Raw genomic sequence first — 19,852 nt, forward strand, 5'->3', positions numbered from 1 at the left:
CTGAAAACTTTCTCCCTAAGACAAAGGAACAAGACAAGGAGGTCTGCTTTTGACATTTTTATTCAACTTTGTACTGGAAGTTTTAGAGGAATTATTCAAGAAGATAAAATGAAGAAGGAAAACTAGTCACAGATGATCTCATATTTAGAAAAATTTTTAAAAATTTCCCAAAATTATTAGAGCTAATAAATGAATATAGCAAAGTTGCAGGACACAAGATCACAAAAAATTCAGTGGTAATTTTACAATGAAAGGGTCCAAAAAAGAAATCAGGAAAACAGTGCCATTTATAATACTATCCAAAATAATAAAATACCTTATAAATTTAACCAAGGTGGTGAAAGATTTTTGCACTGAAAACTATAAAACATTGCTGAAAGAAATTAAGGAAGACCTAAATAAATGAAAGGATATAACATGTTCATGAATTAGAAGATATAATATTGGTAAGATGGCAATACTAAAGCAATCTAGACATTCAATACAGTGTCTGTCAAAATTCCAACAGCCTCTTCTATTTATTTATTTATTTTTTGGCAGAAGTGGAAAAGTCGACCCTCAAATTCATATGGAATTGCAGGGGGCCCTAAAAAGCCAAAACAATACTGAAAAAAGAACAACAAAATTGGAGAGCTCACATTTCCTCATTTCAAAAGCTACTGCAAAGCTATAGTAATTAAAACACTGTGATACTGGCACAAGGATAAACATAGATGAATGGAATAAAATCATGGGTTCAGAAATCACAGATCTGTGGCAAATTGATTTCAACAAGGGTGCCAAGACCATTCAATGAGGAAGAATAGCCTCTTCACCAAATGATGCTGGGACAATTGGATATCCCCATGTAAAGGAATGAATTGGATCCTTACTTTACTCCATATACAAAAATTAACTCAAAATAAAGACCAGCCTGGGCAACGTGGTGAAACCTTATCTCTACAAAAAATACAAAAATTAGCTGGGTGTGGTGGCACGTGCCTGTAGTCCTACCTATTCAGGAGGCTGAAGTGGGAGGATCGCTTGAGCATGGGAGATTAAAGTTGCAGGGAGCCATGTTCACACCACTGCATTCCAGCCTGGCTGAAAGAATGAGATCCTGTCTCAAAAAGACAAATAAAACAAAAACCTCAAAATGGATCAAAGACCTAAATATAAGAGTTAAAACTATAAAATTTTCAGAAGGAAGTATAGAAGTAAATCTTGATGATCTTTAGATTTGGCAATGGTTTCTTAGATATGACCCCAAAAACACAAGCAGCAAAAGAGAGAAATGAGATTTCATTGAAATTAAAAACTTCTATGCATCGAAGAACACTATCGAGGGAGTGAAAAGAGAGAGCATGATAGGGTGACTACAGTCAATAATTAATAACTTAGTTGTATATTTTAAAGTGATTTATGTAATTCTTTTTTTTTTTTTGGAGACAGTCTTGCTCTGTCACCCAGGCTAGAGTACAGTGGTATGATCTCGGCTCACAGTAACCTCTGCCTCCTGGGTTCAAGCAATTCTCTTGCCTCAGCCTCCGGAGTAGCTGGGATTACAGGTGCCTGCCACCATGCCCAGCTAATGACAGGGTTTTACGATCTTGGCCAGGCTGGTCTCCATCTCCTGACCTGGTGATCCACCTGACTTAGCCTCCCAGAATGCTGGGATTACAGGCCTGAGCCACCGCACCTGGGCTGGATTGTTTGTAACTAAAGGATAAATGCTTGAGGGCATAGATACTTCATTCTTCATAATGTGCTTATTTCCCATTGCATGCCTATATCAAAACATCCCATGTTCCCCATAAATGTATATTCCTACTATACACTTGCAAAAAAATTTTAAAATAAAATTTTTAAGAAGTGAAAAGACAAACCATGGAAGGGAAAACATTTGCAAATCCTATGTCTGATAAAAGTCTGATATCTAGAATATATGAAGAGTTATAACTCAACACCAAAATAAATACCCAATTTAAAAAGAGGCAAAAACCTTGAATAGACATTTATTTAAAGAAGACATGCCAGTAGCTAACAAATACATTAAAAAATGGTCAACATCATTAGCTAGTAGGAAAATTCCAATCAAAACCACCATAAGATACCCTTTCACACCCACGAGGATGGTCACAGCTAAAAACCAAACAAAGCAAGTGTTGTCCAGGATGTGCAGAAATTGAAACCCTGAAACATAGACTAATAGACTACTTGTTTCCCACTGTCTATTAGTTTGCTATGATGAAGTTTATGTTAAGTGTATTTTACCACATTTTTTTTTAAAAATGAGGGGAGGGATGGCAGGCTACAGTACCAGTGACAGTTTTGTCAACTGGGCAAGGCTATAGTACGTAGCTACTTAATCAAAACTACTCTAGATACTGCTGTGAAGATATTTCGTGATGTTTACATCTACAACTGAGTTTAATGTCAATTTAAAGCCTTTGCTTTAAGTAAAGATCATCCTAATGTGGGTGGGAAGGCCTTAATAGCAAAAACAAACTGCCTCAAGACAGCAGCATCAATCCCTGCCTGATTTTCCATGCCTGTCCTATAAATTTTAGACTTGCCATTTCTCACAATTTTGTGTGCCACTTCCTTTATATATATACACACACATATATATACACATATATATACATATATATACACACACACACACATATATATATATATATATATGTGTGTGTGTGTGTGCGTGCATCCTTTTTTTTTTTCCTGGAGAACCCTAATTGATAACAGTGCCTTAAAAAAGATTCTCTTAAAATATTGAAGCCATTCTTCCTAATCTTTTAGTTGTTGAGAATTTTAATACCAGTTTTAAAACCATACTTTTGCAGATGATTTATTGATTTCTCTTTGGAGGCCCTTGGAATCTTTCTATCTTTGGTTCCAAAGTTAGACAATGGTATCCTGAGTGTCCTTCATTGGAAGGAAAAGAGTTTTCAAATATGAAGATGTTTTTCTCCCTTCAGGTCTGGAATGTGACTTAAGAAATTCCTTTATTTTCTCTTCACTGTTTTCTTCTCTGTCTGACATGCCTATTAGGTAGATATTTGACCTTCTGGTTAATTTTCTATGTCCTCTTACTCTGTTTTGTTTTGTTGTTGTTGTTTTATTTTATAGAAGAGGTTCTATGAATTATTGGCCTACCTTGGGTTGATAATTTTCTGAAATTATATTTGAAATGTTCAGAAGTTCCTTATTCAGTAATTGTTTCTTTTTGGCATTTTATAAGTTTTATATGTTCTGGAATTTCTAGTTAAATTTTATTTGTTCTAAGCTATCTGTTCTGTTAGTTTTCTGCTTATTTATCTTGAGAGGCAAAATTGCAGAGTAGTTTATCACTGCAAACTGGAAACAGATCAAGCCCCACCTCTAATAGGAGCTAACTGTCCAACCTTGGGCAAGTAACTTAAGCCATCTCTGCCTCAGTTTCCCGGGGCATAACTAAGCTTACATGAATTTTGTGAAGATCTAGAGAGTTTATAAGCATATCTAGGTAACTCCCAGCACATAGTAAGCACTCAATACATGTGAGCTATTCTTACTGGTCTTCTATTTCACATTGCAAGCTTTATTCATATGACTAATGAATCTTGGTTGTCTACTCACATTTGAAAAACTCAGATTGCAAAGTTGACTTCATGCTGTTTTTGTGGGTGAGACTCGCTAACTGGAAAACCTACTGTTAGTTTGAGTCAGAAGTGGACACTGAATTAAGCTTAATAAAGAGAACTTCACTATGGAGCACCTACACTTATACTCTAGTTCTTCCTAGTTAATCAGCTTCATTTCTTTAGAGGAGAACCCTCAAATTAGTTTGCTTTGCATTAAGAGCTTGACTGCAAACTCTTCTACATGGTAGGAAACTGTGGGATGCATTGATTGCTAAGTATATTCACCTAGAAATGATTTCCCAATTTTCAGCCACACTCTTCTTTCCCAACTTTTGGTTCTACTTGGCTGTGTTTGAGTCATTAGTCTTTTCTGGGTTCAACTATGTGGTTGTGGTTGCCTCTTTCATTGGCTGTAGCTTCTTCCATGTATGTTCTGAGCTGCGGCTTTTTTCCTCTTCATCAATAAGAAAAAGCACAAACTACAAATCAGTCATAATCCCATCACACCAAGGTAATTGTTAACTTTTAGTCTTTTTTTTCTTTTTAAAATCACCAAATGCCTTTCTCCAGTACTATTTCTACCCATTTGACAGATTCAGCAGCACTAAAGCCCAGCATACAATTTGACAAAGTCAGAATCTCTCCATAGGATGTGGGGAAGGCTAGGGACACTTGTGTTGATAATATTTATCTCTTCACACTTTACATTATTATAAACCAGGCAGTGATAGCTACCTTTGTAGCCAAATCTTTGTGAGTATTCTTCATTCATTTCCTTACATCAAATTTTCCAGAAGTTGAGACAAAGAATAAAAGCACTTTCAAAAGATTTTCCATAAATACACCAAACAGCTCTTGGGGCCAGGTTTACCAATTTAAGCACAAGCAGCAAGGTTGGATAATATGCATTCTCCCCATTTTCAGCACTGGTGATCATTAAGTTTTTTGGTAATTTAATGGGTAAGTACCATTTTACTGTTTCAATTTGCATTTTTTCAATTAGTAAATTTTAAAAATAAATTTATTTGATATCTGGCTTGTCCTAAGCAAATAGCTCATTTTTTTTGGGGGGGTTTTTATTTATTTTTTTTTTTTCCTGATTTTTTTTAGTTTTTCCCCTTTTTTTTTTTTTTTTTTTTTTTTGATAATCTAATATGCTAGGCACTGTTCCACATTTTGGAAATACAAGAGTAAATAAAACATAAGCCCTACCCTTATAGAACTTATATTTTTTAATGAGGAGAAAGAGATAATAAATATGCGGTAGGTCAGATGGTGGTAAACACTGAGAAAAATAGAAAAGTAAAGCAGGCAAGGATGTGTTGGGAGTGGGGCCTTCTGAGGACCTATCAGGAGGGCAATATTTGAGCAGATATCTGAAGGAGGTAAGGGAATGAGCCATGTCTTTAACTGGGGTCAGAGCTTGCAGGCAGAGGGACCAGCAAGTGCAGAGACCCTGGGATGGAAGTGTGTTTGCTATGTTTAAGGAACTTCAAAGAGGCCAGAGTGACTGGAACTGAGCAAGTAAGGAGTGTATTAGAAGGAGAGGTCTGAGAGGTGGGAATACATATATGGGGGTGGGGGGGGGAGGGGGGGGGGGGGGGGAGGTGGAGTGTGGGGGGGGGGGGGGGGGCAAATAATGTAAATACTTAGAGATAGACCCTTATAAAATCTTTGGCTTTTACTCTGAGGAAATGGCAAATTATTGGAAGGATATGAGTGGAAGAATGACATGCTGTAACTATGTTTTCAGAAGATCTCTTTGGCAGCTAGGTGAAAAATAAGCCATAGCAGACTAGGGTGGCATCAGGGACAAGGAGTTAGGAGGATTATTGAATAATTGAAAGGACAGATGATGGCAGCTGGGACCAGGGTGGTTGCTGTAAAAGTGGTGAGAAGTAGTCAAATTCTGTCTGTTTTTGCATCTATATTTAAGAGAGAGTTATCTATTTATATACCCACCCACTCACCCATCTGTCCACTGGCCTGTCACCCATCTGTCCATCCATCCATCTATCCATCTATTCTCATTGTAATGTTTAGATTTCAGCATCTGAATTTAGAAAATGTCTATTATTTTAATGCTCCAAAATTGTTGAGATAGCGTGGAAATTGCATGTTCCTTAAAGTCTCAAAAACCTTGTTCAAGTGACCCTCTGTGCTTTTCATAGAGATAAGGCTTTGATAGGCTGGGTGCGATGGCTCATGCCTGTAATCCCAACATTATGGGAGGCTTAGGCAGGAGGATCCCTTGAGCTCCAGAGTTTGAGACCAGCCTAGGCAACATGGTGAGACCTCATCTCTACCAAAAAAAAAAAAAAAGAATCATTCAGGCATGGTGACCTGGAACTGTTGTCTCAGCTACTCTGGAGGCTGAACTGGATCTCTTGAGTCAGGGAGGTAGAGGTTGCAGTGAGTGATGATGGCACCACTGCACTCCACCCTGGGCAACAGAGCGACTGTGGCTTTGATATCTTTTTATATATTTTCCATATAATTAGTCTGTTTAGATCTTTTCTCTCTTCCTGAGTCAGTGTTGGTCATTTGCATTTTTCTAGAAAGTCCATTTCTTTGATATTTAAAAAATGTATTGCTTTGAATTTTATAGTAGTATAATTTTCAATGTCTCTTTGTGGTGAAGTCCTCTTATTAGCTTTATGTAGTTGTGTTTTGTCTTTCAATGTATTAGACTAAGGAGTGGGATGTCTATTGTATCTCTTTCCCACAGAATAAGCAGCTCTTACGTAACTTTGTCTATTTACCATTTTACTGTTTTTTGGGTCATTTTTATTTCTTACTTTTTTTTTTTTTCCTGCTTTTCTTGTTTGTGTTGTTGTTGTCTCCTGAGTTCTTGAATTAAATACGTAGTTCATTTTTTATGTTCTGAGTTTGCCTCAGACAAATGCTTTGGCCATATCTCATTAGTATTGACGTGTCATGTTCTCATTATTGCTCTTTTCTTAGGACTCTATAATTTCAGATTTTTCCCAAAAGCTATTTATTAGTGGTTTCTCTTTTCATTTCAAAATGTCTTTCAGTTTATATTTTTGAAATTAATTTCTAATTATAAAGATTTGTGGTCAGAATCTATATCTTACATGATTTCTGTTTTGTTGAAATTAATCGAGCTTTACTTTGTGCCTAAATGCATGATCAGTTTTACACATTTTCCATGAATCTTTGAAATAGAAAGTGTATTCCTCATTGAGTACCATGTTCAATTTGTAGTTATTAGATCAACTTTATTATAGTATTCAGCATTTCAGTATTATACTTTTTTCCTTAATTTGTATGTCAAGAAATAAGGCCACCCTCATTGTGAAGCAACAAGGATGAAGATTCTTAAGATGATCCACTTAATACATCTATTTTCTCTTCCTTAAACAAACAAACAAACAAAAAAACAAAGAAATAGTAAGACCAGGTGCGGAGGCTCATCACCGTAATCCCAGCACTTTGGGAGGCTGAGATGGCAGGATTGCTTGTGCCCAGGAGTTCAAGACCAGCCTGGGCAACATAGCGAGACCCTGTCTCCAATTAAAAAAAAAAAAAAAGACAGTTATATGTAAGCTATCCATATTTGTTGTGTTGTTTATTTACCTCTTTTACTTTATGTATTTTATTTGAAACAGTTTCATGACTTTTACTAACTGTTGATTGCTTCATTAACATAAAATATCCCTTTGTTACATAATTTTCCCTTTTAATATGGTTTTTGCCTTGGATTCTATTTGGACTGATATTAATAATGTAATCACTGCTTTCTTTTTTTTTTCTGACATAGTTTACATATGTATAAGACTCCATCATTTGGCTGAACAATGAGACTTCAGTTTCGTTAAAAATCAGTTGAAGTGGTCTGTCAGCCAAGGAGGACGTTAGTGCTGAGGTTGAACACTAACTTACTTACTCAAGAACAGTAACTGTCAAAGTTTCCAGTACTTTGACGAAACCTCGAATGTGTGGCTGGAAGGTTTCATGTTGTTGGAGCATTTGTTGTATCCCTGGGGGGTTGCAGCTCTCTAAGTTTGCTATGGCTAAACAAACAAAAGACATACACAGATTTCTACAGAAATTGTGGGTCCATGAAAGATTTTGAGACGAGGAAGGTTTGTGTCTTTCAGAGTACAAAGTGATTTTGGAATATAAAGAATTTCTTTGGACCGAGTTACCTAGAAGTTTGTCACCCACCTGTGTTCCTGAGCTATTATGAAACATGAAAATGTGGGCCAAGAAATAGTTTATCTTGATAAAGAAACAATGAACAACAACAACAAAATCAATCGAGATAAGTTAATATTGGTAATTTGATTTTTTTTTTCTTTAAAAATCGGCCGGGCGCGGTAGCTCACCCCTGTAATCCCAGCACTTTGGGAGGCCGAGGCGGGTGGATCATGAGGTCAGGAGATCGAGACCTTCCTGGCTAACACGGTAAAACCCCGTCTCTACTAAAAATACAAAAAAATTAGCCTGCTGTGGTGGCAGGCGCCTGTAGTCGCAGCTACTCGGAAGGCTGAGGCAGGAGAATGGCGTGAACCCGTGAGGCGGCGCTTGCTGTGAGCCGAGACTGTGCCACTGCACTCCAGCCTGGGTGACAGAGTGAGACACTGTCTCAAAAAAAAAAAAAAAAAAAAAAAAGAAAAAAAAGAAAACCATATGCTATATTGCATTATGTACATAACCTACCTATTTTACATTTTCGGATGGTTATAACATGTATGTAAATTTATATGCTACAATCTCAAAATAGATTTGAAATGGAAAATATGAAACCGTAAGTAACTTTTTTAAATTGGGTGCCACCAAATAGAATTTTAATAGAGGATAATTATAAATGTTGCCTTCAATTTATTTTTCATATTAATTTCAGAAAGACCATTCTGTTTCAACTTTTGGTAAATAAAAATGACAAGCAATCAAACGATAGCATAAGAACTCTAAGCAATCAACCAACAATAGCATAAGAACTCTAGATGACAATGTTTTGTCTGTAATTATCAGGTGATATAGAAAATGTTGACGAGATCAAGCCTCTCCATTATTATTGTGTGGGTTGTTCTCTGCTTGTCTTCTGATGCCCCTCCCTCAGTTCCCTTCCTGCCCTTCTCTGACCTGCTCTGTTCCCTGGGAGGCTGGTCCCTTGAGTGCTGCCTCACTTACTCTTCCTTACTGACGGCTTCTGGTAGAACTCAGTCAATGCGAGCACAGACAGGAGCCTGTGGAGTGGGGCGGGGGGCAAGAGAAGAAAAATGTTGGAGTATTTCTTCCACTGTATTGGGGAGCCTTTTCCTTCTTGGCTTCAGCTCTCATTGGGCAACACCATTCCCCGCCCTTCCTCCTCAGGCCTAGAGGTGAAAATGGTGCTGATCTCTGGGGGCTTCCACACCCCTCACTGGTCCCTTTAACCTTCCCCACACCTCTGTACATTGTGAATTATTAAAGTCTCTTTAGAGGAATCATCTAAATGGAATTCTATTTGCTCCTGGTATCCTCCAGTGCAATACAAGCCTGAGTTCTTTTTTATGAGCAAGAGAAAACAACTCAGCCTTTTAAAGGGTTAGAAGGATATCATGGTGCTGAGAATTAAGCTTGAGGACAAGGCTTGAGAGTGGGCAGGAGGCAAAGTGGGGTCCAAGAGCATGGCAGAAGCCACCACAAAGGCTATGGATATGTACTGCGGATATGTCTGGGTCACACGCTTCCACCTCATCATCCTGAACCTGCTCAGAATAATTTTATCCCTGACTCAGCATTTAAAGTCCAAGGAGAGGCCAGTAATATATCCTTCTCCTGGTTGTTGTGGGGAGGATGGAGAGGGCATCTGGGTTATTTGGCTTCTGAAATATGAGGTGTCCACAGAAAAATTGGACAGTGGAAGGAGAGGTGGATAGCAAACAGACAGAAATGACCAATGCCCACTGTAGATACTATCTTTAAAGGCATCTTAATATTTAACACATACTATTATATTCATGCCTATTCTAATACCTTAGGGACTTAAAGGGTGGTCAGGTTAATTGTCTTCTCTTAATTATGCAATTATCTGCTCATTTATTTATTGATCTCCTTTTCTGTGTCTGCAGTTGAACAAGAACTGCTGGTTAAGTTATCCAGGATGTGTTCTATAGATTTTATTTCTGTCAACCCAGTATATACGTTCAAGTAAAGCAAACATACCCATGGCAAGAAGTTCAGAATTCTGTAAATCAGATTCACATATAAATATGCTATCATCAGCCTTTTCCAATAAACAATATTGTCAAAGGTTGCTGATAACCCTCACAAATGAATTTGTTCTTGGTTATCAGGATAGTAAGTCCATATTGAAAATCAATGTTAATTTTTCAGGAATTCTCAGCTCAAATGCAGCTTGTTCTGAGCTCTAGGAATTGTGCAGGGGAGGGAGAAAGGAATGATTTGTGATCTGAGGAATATACTTTGACAGCCCAAACCCCAACACATTCAAAAATTTCCACAGGGGCTTTAAAGGTGATCTTGATGAGGAAGGGAAAGCAATCTTTACCTGGTGAAGACAGAGTGAGAAACACTGCCAAGAAAGATACACACATGCAACTTAACGTGAAAAGAATTCTGGATTTTACCAGTTGAGAGCTGTGGAATTTTGGAAATATAATTTAAAATGCTGGCATCTCCACATAAATAATGGAGAAACCCGGAGACTGGCTATCAGACGGTGGCATCTGCCCATAAACCTCCAAGAGCAATGAGAATATTCAGCTATGGTAAGAGAGCACTGGCCCCAGCTGCCCTGAAGCTAAGGACTGTCATTGGAACAACGCTCCAAAGGGCTTCTTGGAAGCTGCCTCTGGAGCTGGTCCACAGGGTATAATTATGAGATTCCTGAGCTCCCTTGCCACTGTTAACTAGAAATAAAGGTCATCTGACTTACAGTTCAGCTTGAATTCCCTGTCCTAAGTCTGAAAAAAGAAAAGTAGAGTATAATTCACAAACTTTTTCCTTAAAAGGAAGTGCTGGTAGAAGTCATGCCACCTCTTCTCCATTGTTTAGTGTGTACAGAAATAAAATGCTAGGTATTTAAAAGTAGCAAAAGAAAATCTCAAGTTCGTGTTCAAAATAGAACACATATGCTCTAAACTATAAAGTCATAGTAAACTGATGCTTATTTCTTTAATGTTGAAAATACTTGTTAAAATACTTGCTAATAATTACAGCCTCATTAGTCAAGCAATATTAAGGGACAAAATGGGATGCAATACTGCTGGAATTAGTTAGAAATTGAGTTTAGATACATATAAAAAGCTTTGCTTCATTTTCAAAATGAAAGATATGGATTCTTGCTTTCCTAGTTTTTTAAAAGAAAGTATTAGATCAAACATATGAAGACAGATTGATCTTGGGAGTATTTCTAACTTAAGAAATCAAAATCCATGTTCTCTCAAAATTGATATGAGTTTCAAGGATGGTTTTTTTGTTCAAAGACTCTTTTAACATATTTTGGGCCTATTAGAACTTTTTTTGAGTCAGTCTCGCTCTGTCACCCAGGCTGGAGTACAATGGTGCAATCATAGCTTTCACTCCAGCCTTGAATTGCTCAGTGCAGCCTTGAACTCCTGGGCTCAAGCTATCCTCCTGTCTCAGCCTGTGGAGCAGCTGGGACTACCAACATGTGCTCCACTGTGCCTGGTTAAGTTTTCAATTTTTTTGTGGAAATGAGGTCTTGTTATATTGCCCAGGCTGGTCACAAACTGTTAGAAATATTCAAAACTATCACAGATATATGGCTATTTAGTTCTATCCATGTGTATCACAGTGTTCTAAGCCATTAAATGGAAAGACATGAGCCCTGGCCCCAAGGGACTCACAATATTAAAATCATAGATTACAGATGATCCAATCTCTGAGTTACGGAGGACGAAGAGTCCCTGGTCAGGAAGCTCAGGTCCTGACTTTACCAACATTCTTTAGAACCTTGTTGAAGTTAAATGTTTAGTATTTCCATTTCCTCATACTTCAAATGTAGGATAATATCTGCCCTTATCTGATGGGTCCCTGACCTAAGAACGTAAGATAATGGCTATAAACATTCCAAAAAATCCTAACACATTATTGTCAGCTATACTAGGCTCAAAACTGCAAAAGGATTTGTGTTTCCTTTTAAATAGCTTTAAAAAGCATCATTAACATTTATACAACACTGAGAATCTGTTTGCAGCCCCAAGTTACAGAACTGTGTCTTCAGCTACAATTTGGGCTGTGACTTAAGTGAAAGCTATAAGTTACACCTCCTCTAACCAGAAGCAAAATGCAGACGTTTTGAAGATTTTTTTTTTTCCTGACACAGAAGTGTGGAAATAAGCAAATTGCAAAAGAAAGAGGAACATTATACTTAAGTCCTGAAATCTAAAAAATTTCAGTTTAGGACTTTAAAAAAATAATTGGTAAAGTTCCAGGGTTAACCTACTTTATTGAACCTTTGGGCCGTTCGGTGTGGAATAAAATTCTCTAGGGATACAATGATACTTGAAAAAATATATTTGAAATATATAAGCCATTTCTCACTTATAAAAAAAGTATAGAGATCTGAGTAGACACATTAAAAGTAGAAGATATTGGTTTTCATTCTAGGTTCATTCATTATAAAATGAAACCTTGACACATGTAAAAAACTTGAGCCCTACAAGTGTTGAAGGCATTTTGTGCCACTGCTTCTGATCTTCTTGCTGCTCTCCTGGCCTCCCCCAGCGTGTCTGAGTTTCTGTCACTGAGACCAACTCTGTTTTCAAGTATTTCATATTTAACCTTCCCAGGAGAGGGTTGGTTGGGTTCATCAATGTATTCAGTACCCTGTAAGGTCTCAAAATAGGTCACTTCAGAGGTTACTGGCCAGACAACTGCTGTTCCAATTAGTTGTGGCTGTGGTGGTGGGGTCATATGATGCAAAGTGCATCCCAAGAGGTGGATTTCCATGCATGTCCAGTTTATATAGGATGTGCAGGAAACATTGGTGGAAGAGTGGGGAAGTCAGACAGGAAAGGTAACCAGTAAAGGGTGCATTATCAAGCACCTATAATCAAGCACTGTAGGTGACTGGAGTTTAATCCATAGGGAAATCTTGGGAAATGTCATAAAACATTTCCCAGGGTTATCCTAATGAAAGACAAGGGAGCTGGAATATTGAGACACCAACTCCCCTTAATCATTGGTTAAGGACAGCTGAGAGGGAGGTAGGAGAGGGGTGTTTGCTCTTGCAGACTGTGTTGTTCACACTCTCAGGTGAAGGGATGCAGTTCAACTGGCAGCTGAAAGTGCTGGAGTTCATAGAAATGGTCAGGCCTGAAGGATGGGGGCAGGGTGCCACTGCATTAACTACACATGGTAACTCCGGGTAAAGTCACTCACAGCCACTTTACCACCAACAGGCTTCTCATATATAGGCTTTGTAGAACAGCCAATACCATTTTTATTAGAACGGTAATTCAACTTAAATTTTAAGATCAACTTATTTTAAAAGAAACTTAATTTTTGTCTTTGGGACAACCTTATAAATGCCTAAAACTTTTTTTTTAAATACTGAATTTAGATTTCTGTATGTAAGCTGATAAACAAATACTAACCTTTTCTGTGGTGAAGCTGGGTGTTAATAGTTCAGTTTTGTCAGTGTCAACCTAAATAACAAAAACTCTGAAAGAAAGTAGTGCTTAATTGGGAATAAGCATTGCGATGGGAATAGATGTGCCATAGTAAACTAGGTATTCAGGGAGGTAAAGGAAGGCAAAGACTTTTAAAGGAAATGAGGAGGATTACATAATTGTTTTGAGATAATTATCCTTGGCTACAAGGATCAATAACAAGAGTGGCATCTGTCCAAATTTAAATAGGCAGTTGCTGGGCAGACATCCTCACAGAAGTGCGTTTTTGTGTAAGGCTTTGATGGCCTTTGTGCAAGGTTGTGGTTTTTGTAGTCTTTTGTGATAGTTTTGTTATTTAGCATATGTGTGTGGGAATCCTCCCTTCATGTCCTTCCCCAGATCTGTTTTCAGTTTGTTTGTTTTAACATGAGTGACTCCATTTTATTCTGACAACTTTTGCAGTGGTATCAACATCTGTGTCAGTTATTTGAATTAGGCAATTAGTTGCATATTTTAATTTTGTCCCAATCTTAATGAAAATAGAAGTGCTAATATTAATCATTGAGCTTTTATATGCTTAATAATGACAAAGATGACAACCATAAAGCATGCCAAAACCTGAATTCATTTTTTTTGTTTGTTGGTTTTTTTTTTTTTTTTTTTGAGTCTTTACGGTTTGCTCCATCGCTTGGGCTGGAGTGCAGTGGTGTGCTCTCGGCTCACTGCAACCTCTGCCTCCCTGGTTCAAGCAATTCTTATGCCTCAGCCTCCCAAGTAAATTCTTTAGTCTATTTGAACTCAAGCTTTGTTTTCAATTTCAAGAACAAAATTAACAAAACAAGATTATGATTTGAACATAAGGTAAGACTAGGACTTTTACAGTTTGGTTTGTTTTGTTGTTTTTAGAGACAGGGTCTTGCTCTGCAGTGCAGTGGTACAATCAGAGCTCACTGTAACCTGGAACTCCTGGGCTCAAGTCATCCTCCTGCCTCAACCTCTGGAGTAGCTGGGACTACAGGCACCCACCACTGTGTCTGGCTTTGACATTTTTTTAATTTCTGAGAATTGGCATCCTTTAAGGCATATATGTCTGCTGATTTAATTTTACATTTTCAACTTTTGTGCGTGTATCTGGAATTCTTTATGTACAGATATTGGAGACTGCATAGCAAAACTGCTTTATGAAAACACTGAAATAATTGAAAATGTCATCTTAGTAAAGTTGAGCCCTGGTAGAGATGGAGTTGTGCCTGGCCAAGTGACTATCTGTTTGAACCTCCCATCAGGATCTGAGTTCTGTCAGTTCTACAAGGTCATAAGGCCAGGCAGGCCCAGTCACCATCCAATATAGATGGCAGTGATACATTTGGGGCTGAGCACAAGCAAGACCGGAAGCAGCACAAGCAAGCTGTGTGAGTAGAGTTCTCAGGCCCCATGTCAGAGAAGCATTTTGCTGACACCCGTGTTCATAAGGATAGTCATTACAACTAGCCGATGGAAGAGGAAATAACCTAAACACGATTTATGGGTGAATCTGACCAATTTGTGGTACAAACCGTAACTCAAGTGTGACTTTGAAAGACTATTATGTATAGCAAATCCTCCCAGTAAGCCAGCTGCTTGTGGGTGATGCAGGATATAATTCTGTGGCTATAACTCATAGCCACAGAAGACTTGTATCTTCTTTGCTGAGAAGTGGGTCCTCTGGTCTGTGTGGGATCCTATGCTAGTGGATCAGACACTCTATTAACCCCCTGGATAGTGGTGCTGGCTGAGGTCTTGCAGGCAAGAAAGGCAAATACATATCTGGAGTATGTGTCTATTTTGGGAGAACAAATATCTGGCCCTTCCAGGATGGCAGGGGCCCAAGAAGTGAGGTTGCTGATGTCGATGTCAGATGTCCAGGTCATTCTACATGGTTGGTTAGTGTTTGTTCTATGGTGGATGGTCTCTGGTGGGTGCTGTCATGTGATATACAGATCTTCATACTTTGTGCCCACTCGCATGTCTATTCACATGCTTCTTAGAATTTATTGCACTTAATCTTCCAATTTCCCTTTTACAGGTCTCTGACCACTTGACTTTTTTCTTTCGGCCAAATGAGCTAGGCCATTTGCCACTGCCTCTGAATCATATACCATAAATCTTGGGACAGTTCTTTTTCTACCCAAAGTGGATATAACCAGGTACCATGAGCATTTGTGTATGTTTACATTCCTATGTTGTCATTTCCCTTGAGTAAATATCTAAAAGTGGAATTTCTGGGTCAGATGGTAAGTGTATGTTTAAGAAACTGCCAAAGTATTTCCAGAATGGCTGTAGCATTTTGCATTCTCACCAGCAAAGTATGAGAATTATATGCCAACGCTTATTTTTTTTTAGTCTTTTTAATTTTAGTCATTTTAATTTGGATGTGTCCTAGCATCTCATTATACTTCTAATTTGCATTTCTCTGGAAACTAATGATGTTGACTAATTCATGTGCTTAATGTCCATTTATATATCTGCTTTTTGAAGTAGCTGTTTAAGTCTTTTGCCCATTAAACAATTGGATTGCATTTAAAAAATTGAGTTATGAGATTTTTTATGTATTTTAGATACAAGACCTTTTTCAGGTGAATGTATCGCAAATATTTTCCCAGTCTGTAACTTGCTTTTCATTTTTTAATAGTATCTCTTGAAGAGCAAAAGTTTTAATTTTGATGAATTTCAGTTTTCAAGTTTTCTTTTGTGATTTTGTGTCCTAAGAAATCTCTGCTTAGCCCAAGGTTGTGAAGATTTTATGTTTTCACCTAGAAGTTTAATAATTTTAGCTTTTATGTTTTGGTCTATGATCCATTTAGAGATTTTGTGGGGGTGTATTGTGTGAAGGAAATATCTAGATCGATTTTTCTTTATATGGATATCCAGTTGTCCTTGCACCATTTGTTGAAAAGACTATCCTTTTCACATTGAGTTACCTTGGCACCTTTGTCAAAAATCAATTCTCTATGTATGCGTGGGTCTATTTCTGGACACACTATTCTGTTTCAGTTATTTATATGTCTCTTCTTATGCAATGATATCTAGTAGCAACATTTATACTTAACATCTGCATCTTGGTTTCTAAGTACCTTTGAACTGAAAGAAATCATGGCTGATTCTAAGGTATGCGACATAGGAAGTACAAAGTGAGCCTGGGATGTCTTATACCCAAAAGTAAGGAAGTAAAAAACCAATTCACATATGACAAAAATACACGACAGCCAGATGGAAGACGCTCCCACTGGCCAAATTTAGGAAAATTTTAACATTAAAAAGATCATCAACTGTAATTGATCATAACCCTTAAATCCATAGTGAGGAAGAGAAAGGGAGAGAATGTTTCAGTGCCACATTGAAGGTGACTTTTACGTCAAATCCTTATTCTGAATATCTGTAATTAAAGGGAAATAATTATTTACTATATCTTTTTAGAAGATGACAAGAAAAATTCTTCTTTATAGAAGAATAACAGCGAATGTAGAAGAAATGAGAGAATTAGAAAACCCCTTTTGCAATTCCCAGTGAAATAATTGATTTATGGACGAATGATCCGTGGATGCTAAAGGCTAAAATCATTAGGAGAGAGAGAGTTGTAGAGAAGGACTATCTCATGGCACCAAAACACCTCGTCACTGCTAATTGCTAAGGGAAACAGAAAACTATAATAAAGGAATTTGATCATCAACCCTTAAATGAATTACCTTCAAATGATGTCTTTTTTAGCAAGAGGGTCTAATCCAGGATTAGTTGTTGTGCCCAGTGTTGATGTTTTCTCAGTCTCCCTAATCTGGAATGCTTTCAACTCCCTTTCCTTGAGTTCCATGCCACTGATATTTTTGAAGATTACAGGGCGTTTCTTTTTTATAATAGGCCTCAATTTGGGTTTGTCCAGCATTTCTTCATGGCTGAATCTAGGTTGTGCATCATTAGTAGGAGTATCACAGAAGTGAGGCTGTTTTCCTCGCTGTATGCTATCTGTGTCACATAAAGTCAATTTGTACCATTACTCATGGCCTTAACTTTGAGTACTTAAGAGGTGTCTGCTACTATATAGCTCTACTTTCAAGTTACTTTTCTTTCTTTTTGTAATTAATAAGTACTTTGAGGAGAAACTTTTCAGGTATGTAAACATTGCATTTCTTATCCTATTTTCATCCACTAGTTTTTAGCATCCATTGATATTTATCTGTGTTATTACTCTGAAGATTGCCAAATGATTTTCTATTTCCATAATTTCTTCTATAATTTATTTTCTGACTTCTATAGTAAGAAAAATCTTTCTCTTCCTATCTGTTTATTCACTTATTTATATCAGTGTGTACTCAAGAACTTTCATTCATGGATTATAATTATCACCATCTTTATTTTGATACTCTCATTGGCCCAGATTTTGATATTAGAAACTTCTTCAAGCTTCCTCTGTGTCCCTTTGACACATTCCATAATTATTTGAACATTTTCTGGCATAAAAGGACGCTTTAGGCTCAGCTTCTACCTTTCCTGCCTAGCCCTGGAATTAGCCATTTCTCCAAGAAGTCCTGATTCCTTTAGCAGAGAGTGTTGTTTGGAAGATTTGGGGCAAGTGTGCTCATTATTACTGGGGTATTGCTGCTCCCAGACCCTCTCAGTGAGAGCAGCATTAGGTGTACAGACAAATCATATACATTTCTTTCTCTTCCTGAGTTGCATAGCTCCAGTTCCAGTTCAGTACCACAGGATTCATTCCACTTTCATCTTTTCCCTGTTTGTATTTCTCCTCTTCATTTGTGAGAAACCTGTCACTCATTATTCTGAGAAAAATTGCTTATTTGTCCAGTCACCTTTATGGACAAGCTAATTTCCCCATCTTGCCAGGCTGTCCCTGCTGTCTGCTTTTGACATGGTCCTTGAGTGGGACACAGGTATTGGCTTGCACTGAAATGTCCCTCCTCCCCATTCTAATGCTGTTCTCATTATTACCGGCTACCACTGGGCTTCCCCTGATGTCTCACTCCAATGCTGCTCTCACGCAGGCTGTCTTTATCCATCTTGTTTCTTACGGTAATGGAGATAATCCTAATGATTCTTCATTAAGTTGAATTCTAGTGATTCTTCTAATGGTGATAGATTTTGATTATGTGTACATATATATGTATGGATGTCATATAGCTGTATATATACATATGTGATTACATATGTGAACCTATATCAATATTCTATCTATATGATACTTAGTTATTTATTTTTTTGAGACAGGGTCTTGCTCTGTCACCCAGGCTGGAGTGCAGTGGCATGATCTTGGCTTACTGCAGCTTCTGCCCACCAGGCTCAAGCAATCGTCCCACCTCTGTCTCCCGAGTAGCTGGGGTTATAGTCATGTGCCAACACACCTGGATATTTTGTTGTATTTTTAGTAGAGAAGGGATTTTGCCATGTTATGCAGGGTAGTCTCAACCTCCTGAGCTCAAGCAATTCACCTGCCTTGGCCTCCCAAAGTGCTGGGATTACAGGCCTGAGCTACTACACCTCTCCATATATGACTTTTAAATCAGGAAAGTACGTTCAACTTTGCAAAATGTCTTTTCATCATTTAGTGAGATGATTAAGTGGGATGTCTCCTTTAATCTATTAATATGATAAAAGATGAATAGACGTTCTAATTTTGAACTATTTCTTGCATTCCAAGAATAAATCCCATTTTATCATTGTGTATTAATTAACTTGCTTATATTCTATGACATTCTGGCATGATTTATAAATTACACACTGGCTTTTAGTTTCCCTTTTTGTGCTTTGTTATGCTCAATGTCAGTGTCATTCTTTCCTTCTCTCTTCATGCTTAGGGATTACTTAGGATTGAAATAATTCGTTCCTAGAAGTTTCGCATGAAATCATTAGTGAGACTTGTGTTCCTGTGAGGGGTCAATTTTTGATAACCTTCTCAGTTTCTTTACTGGTAATTAGTCTGTCTGTTTTACAAATCTTTTCTAAGGACGATTCTGATAATTTGTATTTTCCTAGAAACTGACTTATGTAGATTTTCAGGTATATTTGCAGAATTTTGTGCAAAGCATTTTCTTATAATTATTTTGGTTTCCTTTTAGCTCATTATAATTGCTGGTTTTATGTGTTTATGTTTTCCTTACATTTCCTTTAAAAGTGAGACAACCTATCATTTTATCCATTTTTGCAGATATTTTTCAAGACATCAGTTTGTATGTTTATTGCTTCCATATTGTTTATTTCCAAATCATATCTCCTTTTGTCTTTAATGCATTTTTTCAGTTTTCCTTGGATTTTTTTTCTTATTCTTTTTTCTTACCTCTTGCTTTAAATATAAACTCATTTATTTTCTTTTTTCTTATTTAATAATTTGGTTAAGGCTCTGAATTTTTCTTCAAAGCACCGATTTTAGCCATAACACGTGGACTCTGTGTAGTGTTTTTATTGCTGTTATTTTCTAAACATCTTTCAATTTCACTAACTATAGCCTTTAAGTCAATTTTTAAAATAGTCTTAATTTTTAGACGGTTGGGTATTTTGTTTACTATTTGAAAAATCCATTCTACTTTTTTGTATTATATCTTGCAAATATGATATACACTGTTTCTTTTTTTTTTCTTCTTTTTTTTT

The sequence above is a fragment of the Rhinopithecus bieti genome, unplaced genomic scaffold, assembly GCF_001698545.2.
Source record: "Rhinopithecus bieti isolate Rb0 unplaced genomic scaffold, ASM169854v2 scaffold_4600, whole genome shotgun sequence".
NCBI lineage: Eukaryota > Metazoa > Chordata > Mammalia > Primates > Cercopithecidae > Rhinopithecus > Rhinopithecus bieti.